This window comes from Eptatretus burgeri, chromosome 1 (assembly GCF_056783735.1).
Source record: "Eptatretus burgeri isolate ZD-2024b chromosome 1, Ebu_testis_v1, whole genome shotgun sequence".
NCBI classification, from domain to species: domain Eukaryota; kingdom Metazoa; phylum Chordata; class Myxini; order Myxiniformes; family Myxinidae; genus Eptatretus; species Eptatretus burgeri.
In genome coordinates, this window is record NC_140961.1 from 61,820,339 (window position 1) to 61,836,331 (window position 15,993).

A 15,993-nucleotide genomic window follows, 5' to 3' on the forward strand; every position below is an offset into this window, starting at 1 on the left:
TTCTCTAGCAAATTCCGTTGGTCCCATGTCAATCGGCTGAACTTGAAAATTTAATGTTACGCAATCTGGTGATGACGTCATAATTCGGAAACCGGGAGGTCAGAAGCCATTGTCTTAAATTGACTGTGGCATTGTTTTTCATTCTATTGCAAATGGCGTTGGCCCCATGTCAATCGGCTAAAAAAAAATAAAAAAATTAACGTTACAAAATCAGGTGATGACGTCATAATTCGGAAACCGGAAGTCGGAAGTACACTTCTTTTACATCGGGACACTCCCGGGTACATGTTCTGTCAGCATGTGAAGTTTGGTGAGGATCAGTCCAGTATTTTTGGCGTGCATAGTTCACAGAGAAACACACACACAGACACACAGACAGACACACTTTCACATATATATGTATATATATATATATATATATATATATATATATATATATATATATATATATATATATATATATGTTTTTTTTGAGGAAGTCTGCATTTTCCTCCAAGTTTCCTGAGAACCAATTTGCAAAGTCGAGTCATTTGCGTTTCTGTTGATCAGTAAGCACCATTTCCGTTTGATTTTTGTATGGAAAGGCATGTATGTCTTGGAGAAGGATCGTCTGAACGGTGCTCTTCTGAATGTTTGTCTTGGCAGAAAGTCGTCGAATCGATTTTTTTGGACTCTGAACGACCGCCTGTCTCACCATTTCCACATTTTCTTCACTACGACCTGTCCTCTTCCGACCACTGTGACCCTTGTGAAGGTCACAGATGGTTACCACATTGGTAAACTTTGCGATGGTGCACTTTATTGTCCGAAAGTTTGGTGCATGGCGCAAGTGGATCCCGAAATGTCTCGAGTTAAGACGTTGCACCTGTATGACACTTTTCGTCTGGTGCCAAAGTTCAACAATTTTCGTCCATTGTTGTACGGTCAGTCTTGACAGTTTTCTGGTGCTTGCTTGGTATCAAAATAAACTTCAGGGTCTCTGCAACAATAAATGAAGCATTAATGACAAAATTACTGCTTTTTTTTAGGATCAAACGAAGCATTTTAATAGTTGTATATTTTTTGGGACTATATATATATATATATATATATATATATATATATATATATATATATATATATATATATATATATATATATATATATATATATATATATATATATATATATATATATATATATATATATATATATATATATATATTATAAGCTTTTCATGGAATTATGATAGACTAATTTATTTTTTCACTTTGCTTTGTAATATAGCTTTGGTTAATCAGGATAATGTGTATGTCAAATATATGTCTTGGAGTGTTTGTTTCACACTGGTGAAATTGTACAAGGTCCATTATTTGTATATACCACATGTATCCACATATATACATGCATATATGCCTACATACATACATAATACATACATACTGTGTATATATGCATGTACTCCTCCGCACATAGGGAAAAGTAAACACTGCAAGCAGCGATATCCTCCCAACAAATTGCTTACCATGTTTGGTTACTTACTGAGCAAAGCTTCTTCCTGTTGAGCTGCAAACGCTGATTCGATTGGGGCTTTCAATGTCAAGTGACCCTGTGCCAATTTGGCCAAGTATGCTTAACACAAAATATGAATGTCACATTTTCTTTTGTTCTGTAGAGACGTGATAATACTTTGATCTTCAAAATTAGGCTTTCATGATGAAATAATTGTGCCTCCCCAAATGCCAAAGCATTGTTGTAAATCTTTCTTCATTTACTCTAATAATGCTTGTGAGAAAGCTCAAATCCCTTCGCAAGTAGTAGCTATTTCAAGCATCTTTCTACCCAAACCTTACAGCCAGCAGGTTTGTTACTATGACATTCCATGCATTGCTTTGGCAATTGCAAACACTATGAGAACATGGCACGACAATCTCCACTTGCTAATTGTCATTACAATCACTCAGAATTTCTCACAATCAAGTTTCATACAAGATAATTTATTTCCTTGAAACTCGAAGGTTATTTGTTGTGGACAAGCTCCCAAGTCAGTTATAAAAAAGAATGGATCCAGCCATTTATTGGTGCAATCTTACTGCAGTTTAAGAAGTCTTTGTCTGTCTGTGTATTTGTGTGCTTGTTACTTTCGAAATTCAAGATTCACAAGTATATTGGTTGGTCTGGTCTGTTATTTTGTCTGTCTGTCTGTCTATCTCTGAATCGTCTGCAGGTCACAATTTTAAACTGAACTTCACGAAACTTAACCAGATGGTAGAATTTGTCATAAGCAAGAAGTCTATTGTTTTTGAGGTCAAAAGGTCAAAAGATAAACAGAGGCCAATGATCAACAACTGAGGTGATTTTTCTAAAATCCTCAATTTTCATCCGATTGACTTGAAATTTCAAGAGCTTTTATACTTCAGGTCTATGAATTAAATCAGACAATTATTTTTGAGGTCAACATAGACCTAAATGTCAACATAGGCCAAAGGTCAACAACTAAGGTGGTATTTACAAAATCCTTATTTTTCATCCCATTGACTTGAAATTTGAAGAGAATTTGCATTTCAGCTTATTGAATTCAACCAACCAATTACTTTTGAGGTCAACATCGGCTTAATTTCTCATATTGTTAATTTTCTTCTGATTGACTTGAGATTTGAAGAGGAGTTGCATATTTGCTCATTGAATTCAACCACCAATTATTTTTGAGGTCAAATTTGTCTTAAATATTTCACAAGTATTGGGTGATGCCTTTCATCTTTCTTGTTATTTGGAAAATCGAAGATTTTTCAAGTGTATTTGTTAGTCGATTTTGTTATTCTGTCTGTCCGTCTGTCTGTTTGTCTGTCTGTTGCGTACAGGTCACAATTTTAAACTGATCTTCACGAAACTTCACTACATGGAAGAGTTTGTCATAAGAACGAAGCCTATTTTTTGAGGTCAAAAAGTCAAAAGTTCAACATCGGCAGAAGATCAAATTAGGTGAGATTTCTCAAATCCTCAATTTTTATCCAATTGACTTGAAATTTGAAGAGGATATATATATATATATATATATATATATATATATATATATATATATATATATATATATATATATATATATATATATATATATATATATATATATATATATATATATATCAGGTCACAGAATTTAAGCACCAATTATTTTTGTGGCTAACATGGACCATAAGTTCAACATAGCCAAAGGTCAACAAATAAGGCAGTATTTATAAAATCCTCAATTTTCATCTGATTTGCTTTCAATTTGAAGAGGATTTGTATTTCCGGTCACTGAATTTAAGGGGCCAATTATTTTTGAGATAAACATGGACCAAAAGTTCAACATAGTCCAAAGGTCAACAACTAAGTTAGTGTTTCTAAAATCCTCAATTTTCATCCGATTGACTAGAAATTTAAAGAGTGGATATATATATATATATATATATATATATATATATATATATATATATATATATATATATATATATATATATATATATATATATATATATATATATATATATATATATATATATATATATATATATATATATATATATATATATATATATATATATATATATATATATATATATATATATATATATATATATATATATATATATATATATATATATATATATATATATATATATATATATATATATATATATATATATATATATATATATATATATATATATATATATATATATATATATATATATATATATATATATATATATATATATATATATATATATATATATATATATATATATATATATATATATATATATATATATATATATATGTGAAATCTTTAAGATATGTTCGTCTTTTGGCTGCTCCCTTTAGTGATCGCCACAGCGGGTCATCTGTTATGATCCGCATACTGATTTGTCAAAGGTTTTACGCCGGATGCCCTTCCTGACGCAACCATGGTCGCCTCTTACGACTCAGGGATATGTATATATATATATATATATATATATATATATATATATATATATATATATATATATATATATATATATATATATATATATTCTATTATAATACCAAACTTGCACACTAAAAACTCGGCTCGCCGTCATACGAACCCGATGAAATTGCTGTGGCACTTAGCAGACATGCCGAAAATGTTTGGGAAGTCTTGGCATTCCATAGTACCACTTGTATTTTGCACAATGCATATTTTTGTCATTACCTGTGTACGGTTTGTCATCTGCTACCAGATATTTTGTACTGCTATCCCGTGCATGTGCACTGGTATCGCTCGTGTGTGTGTGTATATATGTGTATATATATATATATATATATATATATATATATATATATATATATATATATATATATATATATATATATATATATATATATATATATATATATATATATATATATTTTAGGTCACTGAATTCAACATCCATTTATTTTGTATGTTCACTTTGGCAACCTTGACCGAATTTCTAAAATTTCAATTTTCGCGATTGACTTGAATATATATATATATATATATATATATATATATATATATATATATATATATATATATATATATATATATATATATATATATATATATATGTATATATATATGTATATGATATATATATATATATATATATATATATATATATATATATATATATATATATAAATATATATGTATATATATGTATATGAATATATATATATATATATATATATATATATATATATATATATATATATATATATATATATATATATATATATATATATATTTTGTATACCTTCTCGAGAGTCGTATGAGAGCTAACACAACGCACAGCAAGGAGGGCATGAGACAAGAGTGGCAGGAGTGGGAAGGATAAAACAGTGGGGAACAGAGACATTAGGATATCTGTGGAAGGGAGAGGGATGGGGTGAAGAGGAATTGCATTTGAAGAGGAATTACATATTTGTCATTGAATATAACCACCAATTATTTTTGAGATCAAATTTGTTTTATGGATTTTGCAAGTGTCCTGCTCTGCACGGCATATTTTTCTTGTTTGTCTGTTTGTCCGGGCGATATCTCAGCCATCCCTTGAGCTTGGAAGCTGAAATTTGAAGACAAAAGTGAAGATGTACTTTGGCAAAAGCAGCAATTTTATTTTGTGATTAATCAGTTTATTGAATAATTACTTAACTATTATTTTTGTATTAGTTCCTTATTTATTTTTATATCCTGGTGTTGGCGCAGTGGTTAGGGCAGCGGCTTGGGATCCAAAAGGTCCTGAGTTCAGGCCCCGTTGGGCCACTGAATTAATACATAAGGGGGTTGACTCAGCCTGTCATCCATCCGAGGTCGGCAAAATGAGTACCAGTGTACTGGGCCGGTGTATACCCCGGTTAAAATAAGTGTAACTTATCCCTGTTTCGTAAGAGGCGACCAGGGTTGCGTCAGGAAGGGCATCTGGCATAAAACATGTGCCAAATCACAATGCGGATCATACGGATGATCCGCTGTGGCGACCCCTAATGGGAGCAGCTGAAAGAAGAAGAAGAAGAAGAAGAAGAAGAAGAAGAAGAAGAAGAAGAAGAAGAGTTCCTTATTCATTTTCTTTCTTATCTGGGAAGCATCTCACGTGCATTTTGTGATAGGAAGCCGATATCTGAACATGACAGTGAACAACTGATTTGGCTATAAAGGGTATTTTTTAATATATTGATTAATCAATTTATTGATTAATTACTCATTTCTCGATTAGTTGCTTAATTTTCAAAAAGTTAAGATTCAGATGAAACAGTAGTGGTTTAGGTATGCTATCCAATGATTAATATATTAATTATTTTACGATTACTCTTTATTTGTTTTAATAATGCAATAAATCAATCATTTATTGTACACTACTCCCTCCCAATTCCATCTCCATGTGCTGCACAGCAGCATCGCCGGGCACCAAAGGCGCTGCAATGTCGCATGCTGGAGGATTTGTTATTTTTTATTTGGCCTGGGTGCAGTGTACTTTGAATATACCTCCACTTGTTTCTTTTATTTTAATGATGTCTCATGAGTGTCAAGTTTGAAAGATTGATTGCAATCACTCCTCCCGTCTGAGGAAAATTTACAATTTGGTGTTACTCCCATGAAAAGCGATCAATTTTTTTAATTGTCCAATAGCTTGATATTCCTAACTTTCCAACAGATATTCAGCAGATTTATATGATGAATAATTAATTGAATATATTCGTTCTCATGGTGGTATAGATTGTTCACTAGAAACTGATGTTCTTAATTCATGAGTTTTTGGATTGCTTTTGAAACAGTGCCCTATCACATTTTTTTCAGATGTATTGTTGTGAAGGCCTGCTGTGAAGGGTTATATAAATGCTATGGTTGTGAGTTATTAACCTTGCTTCTGTAAGGTAAATACAATGTTTGACTTTAAAATGCTACACTGTCATATGAAAATATTTTGTTTGTCAACTTCACCCACTGCCACAGATAAAATAGTTTATATTCATAGAACAGCTGATGAAAGGATAATGGATGCAATCGATTGGCAGACAGGTATAACAATGGATTAAATCAACAAAATGTTAATTGAGGTATGCTAACCACCATGGGAAGCAGGGGGAAACTGGTGTTTCAGGAAATAACCCTTTGTTGGAGAAATATATGTTTCTGATTGACCCTCTTTTGCTCTGATGAAGGGTGGATATGCCTGATGTTGGCTTATTGGTTTGGGTGGTGGGCTTTGGATCCTAAGGTCCTGAGTTCAAATCCTGCCTGCCATTGAATTAATACCAGGTGGGGATGACTCAGCCTGTCATCCTTCCGAGGTAAGAAAAATGAGTACGAGCTTGCTGGGATGATGGAGCCATTTGAGTATCGTGTATTGCAGTGGTGACCAGTCCAGGATTGTGCACAATCGCCCAGGAGACTGCTTCGGCAGCACCAATGCTCGGTACAGAGTATGTTCCCAATGAAATGGAAGGGTAGGTGAATGCCACAAACATCTGCTTCTCTTTGCTTTCATCTATTGAATAATAACATAAAAAATTTACCTATGACAACATGGCATTGTGGTTAGAGTATCTGATCTGAGTCTGATGCTGGCAGAGTCATACCAAAGACTTAAAAAATTGTACAGTTTGCATTTAGAAGATAGGACAGAGCATGGACAAATCCTGTGGGCTGGAATTCCTTGGAGAGGGAGAATTCTCCTTAAATGTGCTCTGCTGACTGCGGAAAGAAAAGCTGTACCATTAAATGGTGCCTTAACACCAAGTCATTTACTGCAAAGTAATTTCCTCGAAGGTCAACAACTGTGTTTACAAGTCTCTTGTCTGTTGTCTGTTGTCAAGTCTCTTGTCTGCTGTCTTTCTGAATGTGAGTGCAAGGCTTTCATGTGTGACAGCACTTCCATGAGTCTATAAAACTGTTGAAAATTGATGTGATGGGAGAAGAGCTTTCCCATGATTCCTAATGTGAAATATCAGTGGTAACCAAAGCTTTAATGTCTCATGCGGGAGCACCACCTCACAAAACAGAGAAATAATCCTATGATTGTATACTAGATACCACTTTAATCACCTGTAAAATTCGTGAGCACTTCCATTATATATCATAACGAGACCATTTCAAAAGGAATGTAAAAATGTCAGAATTAGACTTTTCTCATGCATAATGTTATTCACTCTTTCAAAATTTAATGTTAGTCTTCCAAGCTTTAGCTTTTATGCACTGATGATTATTTTATGAGTATTGACTGGTTTTGCAGGAGCTTTGATGCACTATTTTTCTGAACATGGGTTTGACCTTGGGGCATCAGCTCAAACTCAGACCATCGATTTTGTGAATATGTTGTCAATCAATACAAGGGCAAAATTTCCGATGCAGTTGACCCCAAATATGACACTGAAATGTAGAGTAGAGTGGGAGAAATTTTGAGGAGAGTGGGGAAAGATCCCTTATCTCCATAACCTGCAGAACCTCCTTGTTCCTGCTTAGGTACTCTGTATCCTGAATGTTCACAACAGAAGGTTGTCTGGCAATGACGATGTCGTAGGCAATTTCAAAATATAAATGTTCAGTATAGTGACCAAAGCACAGAGGAGGATTTTTCTAAATTATACGGATGAAGGGGGGAATTGGGAGGGGGAGAGGGTAGTGGAGAATCATAGGGAAGGAGGGTGGTGGAGGGGGAAATCATCCCATACATTTCCTCCCAGGGGGCATCTTGTTAATACAGTTTATATGTCAAGTTTAATCTCTGCTTTCTTCTGTTGCGATCTTGTTTTGTACCTCCCCATGTTTGTGCCATCCACCCTGTTGTATAGTTCCGTGGGAGATTCAAGAAGTTATATAAACAGGATAATCACAATCTTTCAAGACATGCCAAAAACATTTTTGAGGGATATCTTGAAAGATTGTTTGTATGTATATATATATATATATATATATATATATATATATATATATATATATATATATATATATATATATATATATATATATATATATATATATATATCTTTATATTGAAAAAACAAAAAACGTTTCGATATTTTCTTACTAACTATACGTATAAACTTGTAAATTTCATCAGAAAAGTTGGTTACCTTTTATACTTTTATGAGTACTGTGTCTCAATTGAATAAGTTATTGAATGCTCCACCGAGTTGTTTATCTTTCAGTAATAGAGGGTAGTTAGTTGTTTATTGATTGCATCATGTTAATTTTCCAGGAAGTCATGTGTTTACCCTGAGTTGAGTTATCAGAGCCACTGTTGGAAATAGCATGAGCTTTTGGCCTGGAACATGGTTTAAGTAGGCTTGTTGTAATGATTTATGGTATTAGTAATTAGAGTACATTTGTCGGACCTCTGTTGTGTGTGGTGTTTTCGTTTTTTTACTAATTCGATATACAACACACTCTTCTTCAGCTGCATTGGCTGCATAGTTTTGATTTTTTGTTTTGACCACACAGTATCTTGACTGTTTCTGTATTTGGCTGAAGCTTTATATTCACTTCCATTGATCCATTTTCCTAATACTCCATCCTTCCACATCAATGCAGTTCCACTCCTTCCAGATTTTCAATGATAGTGAATCTTATACCTATATCTGATATTTTACACAAATTGAAACTATAGATGCTTGTTTTGCATGTCCACTTATATCCCATTCGCTCTGTAAGTACAGGAACCGGTAATTTTTGCAACATACCTTTCATCATATTTAATTTTATGAAATTCCCTTGCAGAATTGGTCATTTTATCATCATATATTGTGTTCTTGTTTCCTGATTAAACAACCCTTGAGTGGTATGTCTCCAATGAAGAAATAGCTCTCCAGAGAGGAAACTCAATTTTTGGATTTTTAAATATATCAAAACAATTTCCAGTTGAACAACATTAAACGATTTAATTTAGTGCTATTTATGTTATTTCCAAGCTCACACCACTCTATCAGCATTACTTAGAACATCCTTATGACCAAAATATCAGAATTATCTAGGACAACATTACAAATCCAGGAGTTATCAGGTTGAAATATTGCCATTAGAGGCAGTCTAATAACCAAATGTACTTTTGGTCTTTAGGCTGCATAGAATGGTATTGACATCCACAAGCGAATGCAAGAAGATATATCAAGTCAGGTTTATTTCTCTTCCTGAAGGAGGCTAGTTTATGATGCAATACCTTTCTGCAAAGCACCTGCACAAGAGATTATAGTTTATGATAATGAAATCAGACAACTTGGAGAGTGGATTGCTAATACTGATATACCATCACAGTTCACATGCTTTTCCTGTGCTCAATATCCCAGGACTTGATTCAATTTAGCTCAATATTTGAGTCATAGACTCAAAAGAGTCATAGATTTTTGACCTCAAAAAAAGGGTTCAAAAAGGTCATAGACTCAAGTAAGATTCATGACCTTTGGATTTTGAACTTAAACCTGAGGAATTTTCATCTCATTATCATTTTAGACTTTAGCAGTTCATGCAGACTTAACATATGGCACCAATCAATGCAATATTAACTAGAATGGCTCGTGATAGCGTGCATACCTCCGCCACATAATGCCTGATCCACGTGAAAATATCGGGCCCAATATATTTTTGAAATATCATGCTATGCAGTACTACATCGTTTTTGGCCCGATATTAATGGTGAAGAACCACTTTGAAAATTAAATAATTATCGTATCCAGATCCGGAATCAGATCTTCACGAAAATCGAATCAATTTGTCCGTGCAACACCAACAACCTGTCCACCAAGTTTAGTACGAAACTGTCCACAACTTTTCGAGATATTGTGCTATATATTATTTTTAGCCGAAACTCTCAATGGTGAAGAATCACTGAAAAAAATTATCAGATTCGGATCCACATCATAGCAACAATCTAATCAGTTCGTTATTGTCACACACCAAACCTGTCCACAAAATTTCATCCAAATCCGTCAACTACTTTTTGAGATATCCTATTCACAGACAAACAGGCAGAAAGGGGTGAAAACATAACCTCCTTCACTTCCGGTGGCAGAGGTAATAACCATAATACATGATCACCTGTTATGACAATGATAAACTTTTAACAAACGATAAAGCTGTGAATCCAATAATGTTAGTCAGATGACCACCCAAAGGATCTTATCCTGAATTTCATTGTTGACCCCGGTTTTAAAGCCACTGCATTATAATTATGCCATCGCTGAAATGGGATCCACATTAGTCACAATATTGTGCAGATTAAAATAATAAACTACAAAGAGCAATCAGAGATTGCATACCCTCATTAGGACTTGTTTTGTGTGGAGTTTGTGTGCTGGTGTTACGGAATTAATACGTAATTATGTGTAATTAATATGTTCCAATACATAATTAGTACATAATTAACAGACGTACTCATGTTCCTATTTTCCATATTTAATACACATACTTGCGTTCCAATAGTATATATTTAATAGACGCGCTTAAGTTCCAATAGTATATAATTAATAGACGTACTCACATTCCAATTGAATATAACTTATAGATGTACTCACGTTTCAACACGACATAAATAATAGACATACTCACGGTCCAATGGTCCATAATTACTAGACATACTCACATTTCAATAGAACGTAATTTGTAGACATAGTCACATTCCAATGCGACTCAATTAATCAACAAACTCACATTTTAATAGGATGTAGTTGATAGTCAAACTCATATTCTGTGTGGACAGACACAGACAAACAACCAATAAAGATGTCACGCGTAGCACGATACTTGTGAAATCCATAAAACAAATTTGACCTCAAAAATAATTGGTGGTTGAATAAAATTACCAAATATGCAACTCCTCTTCAAATTCAAAATCAATCAGACAAAAATTGACAATATTTTTTAATTCGGCGAATGTTGACCTCAAAAGTAATTGGCTGGTTGAATTGAGTGGCCTGAAATATAAACCCTCTTCAAATTTCAAGTTGATTGGATGAAAATCGAGGAATTTAGAAATTCCAGCTTAGTTGTTGACCTTTGGCCTATGTTGACCTTTTGGTCTCTGTTGACCTCAAAAATAATTAGCTGCTTGAATTCACTGATATGAAATATAAATTATTTTCAAATTTAAAGTCATTTGGATGAAAATTGAGGATTTTAGAAATCCCTGCTTAGTTCTTGACCTTGGGCCTATGTTGACCTTTTGACCTCAAAAAAGGGTTCTTCCTCATAACAAACTCGACCATGTGGATCAGTTTAAAATTCATGAAGATCAGTTTAAAATTGTGACCTGAAGGCAACAGACAGAGAAACAGACAGACAGACAGTCAGAATAACAAAATCGACTGACCAATATACTGTACTTGAAAAATCTTCGATTTTGCAAGTAACAAACAGACAGACAGATCAACAAACGAATCCAAATGCAATACCCTCTCCTTCCACGAGGGTAACATCATGTACCGTTTCAAGTTTTTCACTAAACAAGCACAGCACACATAAGTTTACAAAATGATGATGATGATGATGATGATGATGATGATGATGATGATGATGATGATGATGTGTGCCGGGTGTAATAGGTCTTGAAAGTTTATATGACCCCCTGGTCAAGTGGCTGGATGAGGGGGGGTGGTGTTCTGCGGCAGGTGAACATTCAGGTGAGCGCCGTTCAGGTCCGTGGGGTGGCCAGAAGCATTGTCAAGCAGCAGGAGTACCTTGAATGAAAGGTTCTTTCCAGCCAGGTACCTTTCGACATGAGGAAGCCAGAAGCATTGTCAAGCAGCAGGAGTACCTTGAATGAAAGGTTCTTTCCAGCCAGGTACCTTTCGACATGAGGAACGAAACAGTTATGGAACCAATCCATAAAATGTTTGGGCGTCACCCACACCTTCCTGTTCGCCCTGCAGTATACAAGCAGCACCTGCTTGCTTTTGTTCTTCAGTGCACGCAGGTTCAGGGAATGGTAGTGCATCATGGACTTTAAAATGAAGTCCCATTCTGCATTTGCACAGAGGAGAAGGAATACCCAGTCCTTTGCGCCCTTAAATCCAGCTGCTTTGCACTCACACTGTGAGATGAACGTTCTAGTCGGCATGTTTTTCCAAAACGTGCCATTTCATCTGCGATAAAGACCTGCTCTGACAGATACCCCTACTCCTCAATGTGGCTCATGAGTTCTGCAGGTAATAGCTTGGCCTTGTCGTGGTCCGTGGAAGCACACTCCCCTACGAGCTTGACATTGCGCAAATTATATAACGCCTTGAAGCGGTGGACACCCTCTTTCTTTATAAAAGCAGTGTTGGAACAGAATGTGTTGCTCCACCCTCTGAAGCATTATTTGGACAATATTGCACTGCAGGAAGTAGTATATTGATATCATAATGGCGAGAAAAAGGCAATGAACAAAGGAAGACAGACAGACCATTATAACCCTTAAAAGTGTCGGTCTTTCCTTTAGAGAAATTGCAAAGAAGGCCAACTTGTGAGTGAGTACAGTTTCCTACACCAACAAAAGGCACTTGGAAACTGGAGGAAACTCTGATAGGAAGAGGTCTGGCAGACCCAAAGCCACAACACAATTAGAGGACAAGTTTCTGAGAGTGAACAGCTTGTATGATAGGTGGCTCACCAGACAACTAAACAGCTTCCAGCACAGCTTAACACTGGTCGAAATAAGGAAGTCTAAGTTTCAACTGTGAAGAGAAGACTTCAAGCTGCAGGTTTGATAGTCGAGTGGCAGTCAGAAAGCCATTGCAAAGATGGCAAAATAAGAAAAACAGTATTGCCTGGGCCATGAAGCACCGCTAGTGGACTCGTGAAAACTGGAAGAAGGTCTTTTGTACCGAACAATCAAAATTGGAAATCTTCGGTTCATCATGCTGGGTTTTTGTACGCCGTCGAGTCGGCGAAAGGATGGTTCCTCAGTGTGTGACACGAACTGTCAAACATGGAGGAGGAGTTAGCATGATCATCTGGGGCACTTTTGCTGTATCCAGAGTCGGCGACGAGCACAGAGTGACGTGCACCCTGAACCAAAAGTGCGACCACAGTATTTTGCAGCGCCATGCAATACCCTCTGGTCTTCGCCGAGTTGGTCAGGGGTTCATCTTACAGCAAGACAACTTCCTCTTTCGGCTTGCTCCCGTTAGGGGTCGCCACAGCGGACCAACCGTCTCCATTTCGCTCTATCCTCCACATCTTCCATTGACACTCCAACCACCCGCATGTCCGCCCTCACCGCATCCATGAACCTCTTCTTTGGCCTTCCTCTTCTCCTCCTGCCTGGCGGCTCCATCTTCAACATCCTTCTCCCAATATACTCCGTTTCCCTCCTGTGCACATGTCCAAACCATCTCAATCTCGCCTCTCTCACTTTGTCTCCAAACCGTCCTACCTGCGCTGTCCCTCTAATATACTCATTTCTTATCCTATCCATCCTCGTCACTCCCAACGAGAATCGCAGCATCTTTAACTCTGCCACCTCCAGCTCTGCTTCCTGTCTTTTTGTTAGCGCCACCGCCTCCAAACCATACAACATAGCTGGTCTCACTACCGTCTTGTATACTTTCCCCTTCACTCTTGCAGCTACCCTTCTGTCACAAATCACTCCTGCAACTCTTCTCCACCCACTCCATCCTGCCTGCACTCTCTTTTTCACTTCTCTCCCACACTCTCCGTTACTTTGGACAGTTGATCCCAAGTATTTAAACCAATCCACCTTCCCCACCTCAACTCCTTGCAACTGCACCATACCACCACCCTTCCTCTCATTTACGCACATGTACTCCGTCTTACTCCGACTGACTAACATTCCCCTTCTCTCCAGTGCGTACCTCCACCTCTCAAGGCTCGATTCAGCCTGCTCCCTACTCTCCCTACAGATCATGATGTCATCCGCGAACATCATAGTCCATGGAGACTCCAGTCTGATCTCGTAAGTCAACCTGTCCATCACCATTGCAAACAGGAAAGGGCTCAGAGTCGATCCTTGGTGCAATCCCACTTTAACCTTAAACCGCTCCGTCATTCCTACCGCACGTCTCACCTCCTCCCTAAATTTCACGCAACAGTCTTCCTCCTTCAGCTTCCACCATCTGGTCCTTGGTTCAGCCCTCACTCTCTTCCTCAACCTCACCTCTAAAGTCATCCTACAGACCACCAATCGATGCTGTCGAGCTACACTCTCCCCTGCCACAACCTTACAGTCACTAATCTCTTTCAGGTTGCATCTCCTACTTAAGATGTAATCCACCTGTGTGCACTTTCCTCCACTCTTGTATGTCACCCTGTGTTCCTCCTTCTTCTTGAAATACGTGTTTACCACTGCCATTTCCATTCTTTTTGCAAACTCTACCACCATTTGCCCTTCCACATTTCTCTTGTTGAGACCGTACCTCCCCATCACCTCCTCATCCTCTTTATTCCCTTCCCAAACATATCCATTGAAATCTGCTCCAATCACCACTCTTTCATCCTTGGATACACTCTCCACCACTTCATCTAACTCACTCCAGAAATCTTCTTTATATTCCATCTCACACCCCATATGTGGGGCATATGCACTGATGACATTCATCATCACCCCTTCAATTTCCAACTTCACACTCATCACTCGGTCAGACACTCTCCTCACCTCCAATACCCTCTTGACATGATCTTCCTTCAGGATTATCCCGACACCATTTCTCCTCCCATCCACACCATGGTAGAACAGTTTGAAACCACCTCCAATGCTCCTGGCCTTACTCCCCATCCACTTGGTCTCTTGTACACACAGTATGTCCACCTTTCTTCTCTCCATCATATCAGCCAACTCTCGCCCTTTGCCAGTCATTGTCCCAACATTCAGAGTTCCAACTCTCACCTCCACACTTCTACCCTTCCCCCTCTCCCACTGCCTCCGGAATCGCCTTCCCCGTCTCATTCTCCTCCTTCGCCCAGCAGTAGCACAATTTCCACTGGTACCCTGCTGACCACCGGTACCGGTGGCGGTCGTTGGTAACCCGGGCCTCGACCGATCCGGTATGGAAATTCGTTTTGTTGTCCGCATAATGATTTGGCATAGGTTTTTACGCCGGATGCCCTTCCTGACGCAACCCTGGTCGCCTCTTACGACACACAGGGATATGGTACACCTATTCTAACCGGGGCATACACCGGGCCCAGTACAACTGGTGCTCATTTCGCCGACCTCGGAAGGATGGCAGGCTGAGTCAACCCCCTGGTGTTTTCGACTTGGTATGTATATATATATATATATATATATATATATATATATATATATATATATATATATATATATATATATATATATATATATATATATATATATATATACATATACATACATATATTAATTCAGTGTCCCAACGGGGCTTGAACTCAGGACCTCTTGGGTCCCAAGCCACTGCCCTTACCACTGCGCCAACACCAGGCATATCTTACAGCAGCGACAACGACCCAAAATATACCTTCAGGCGATGTCAGAACTACCTTATAATAAAATCACAAGACGGTAGGCTTCAAGTTATGGA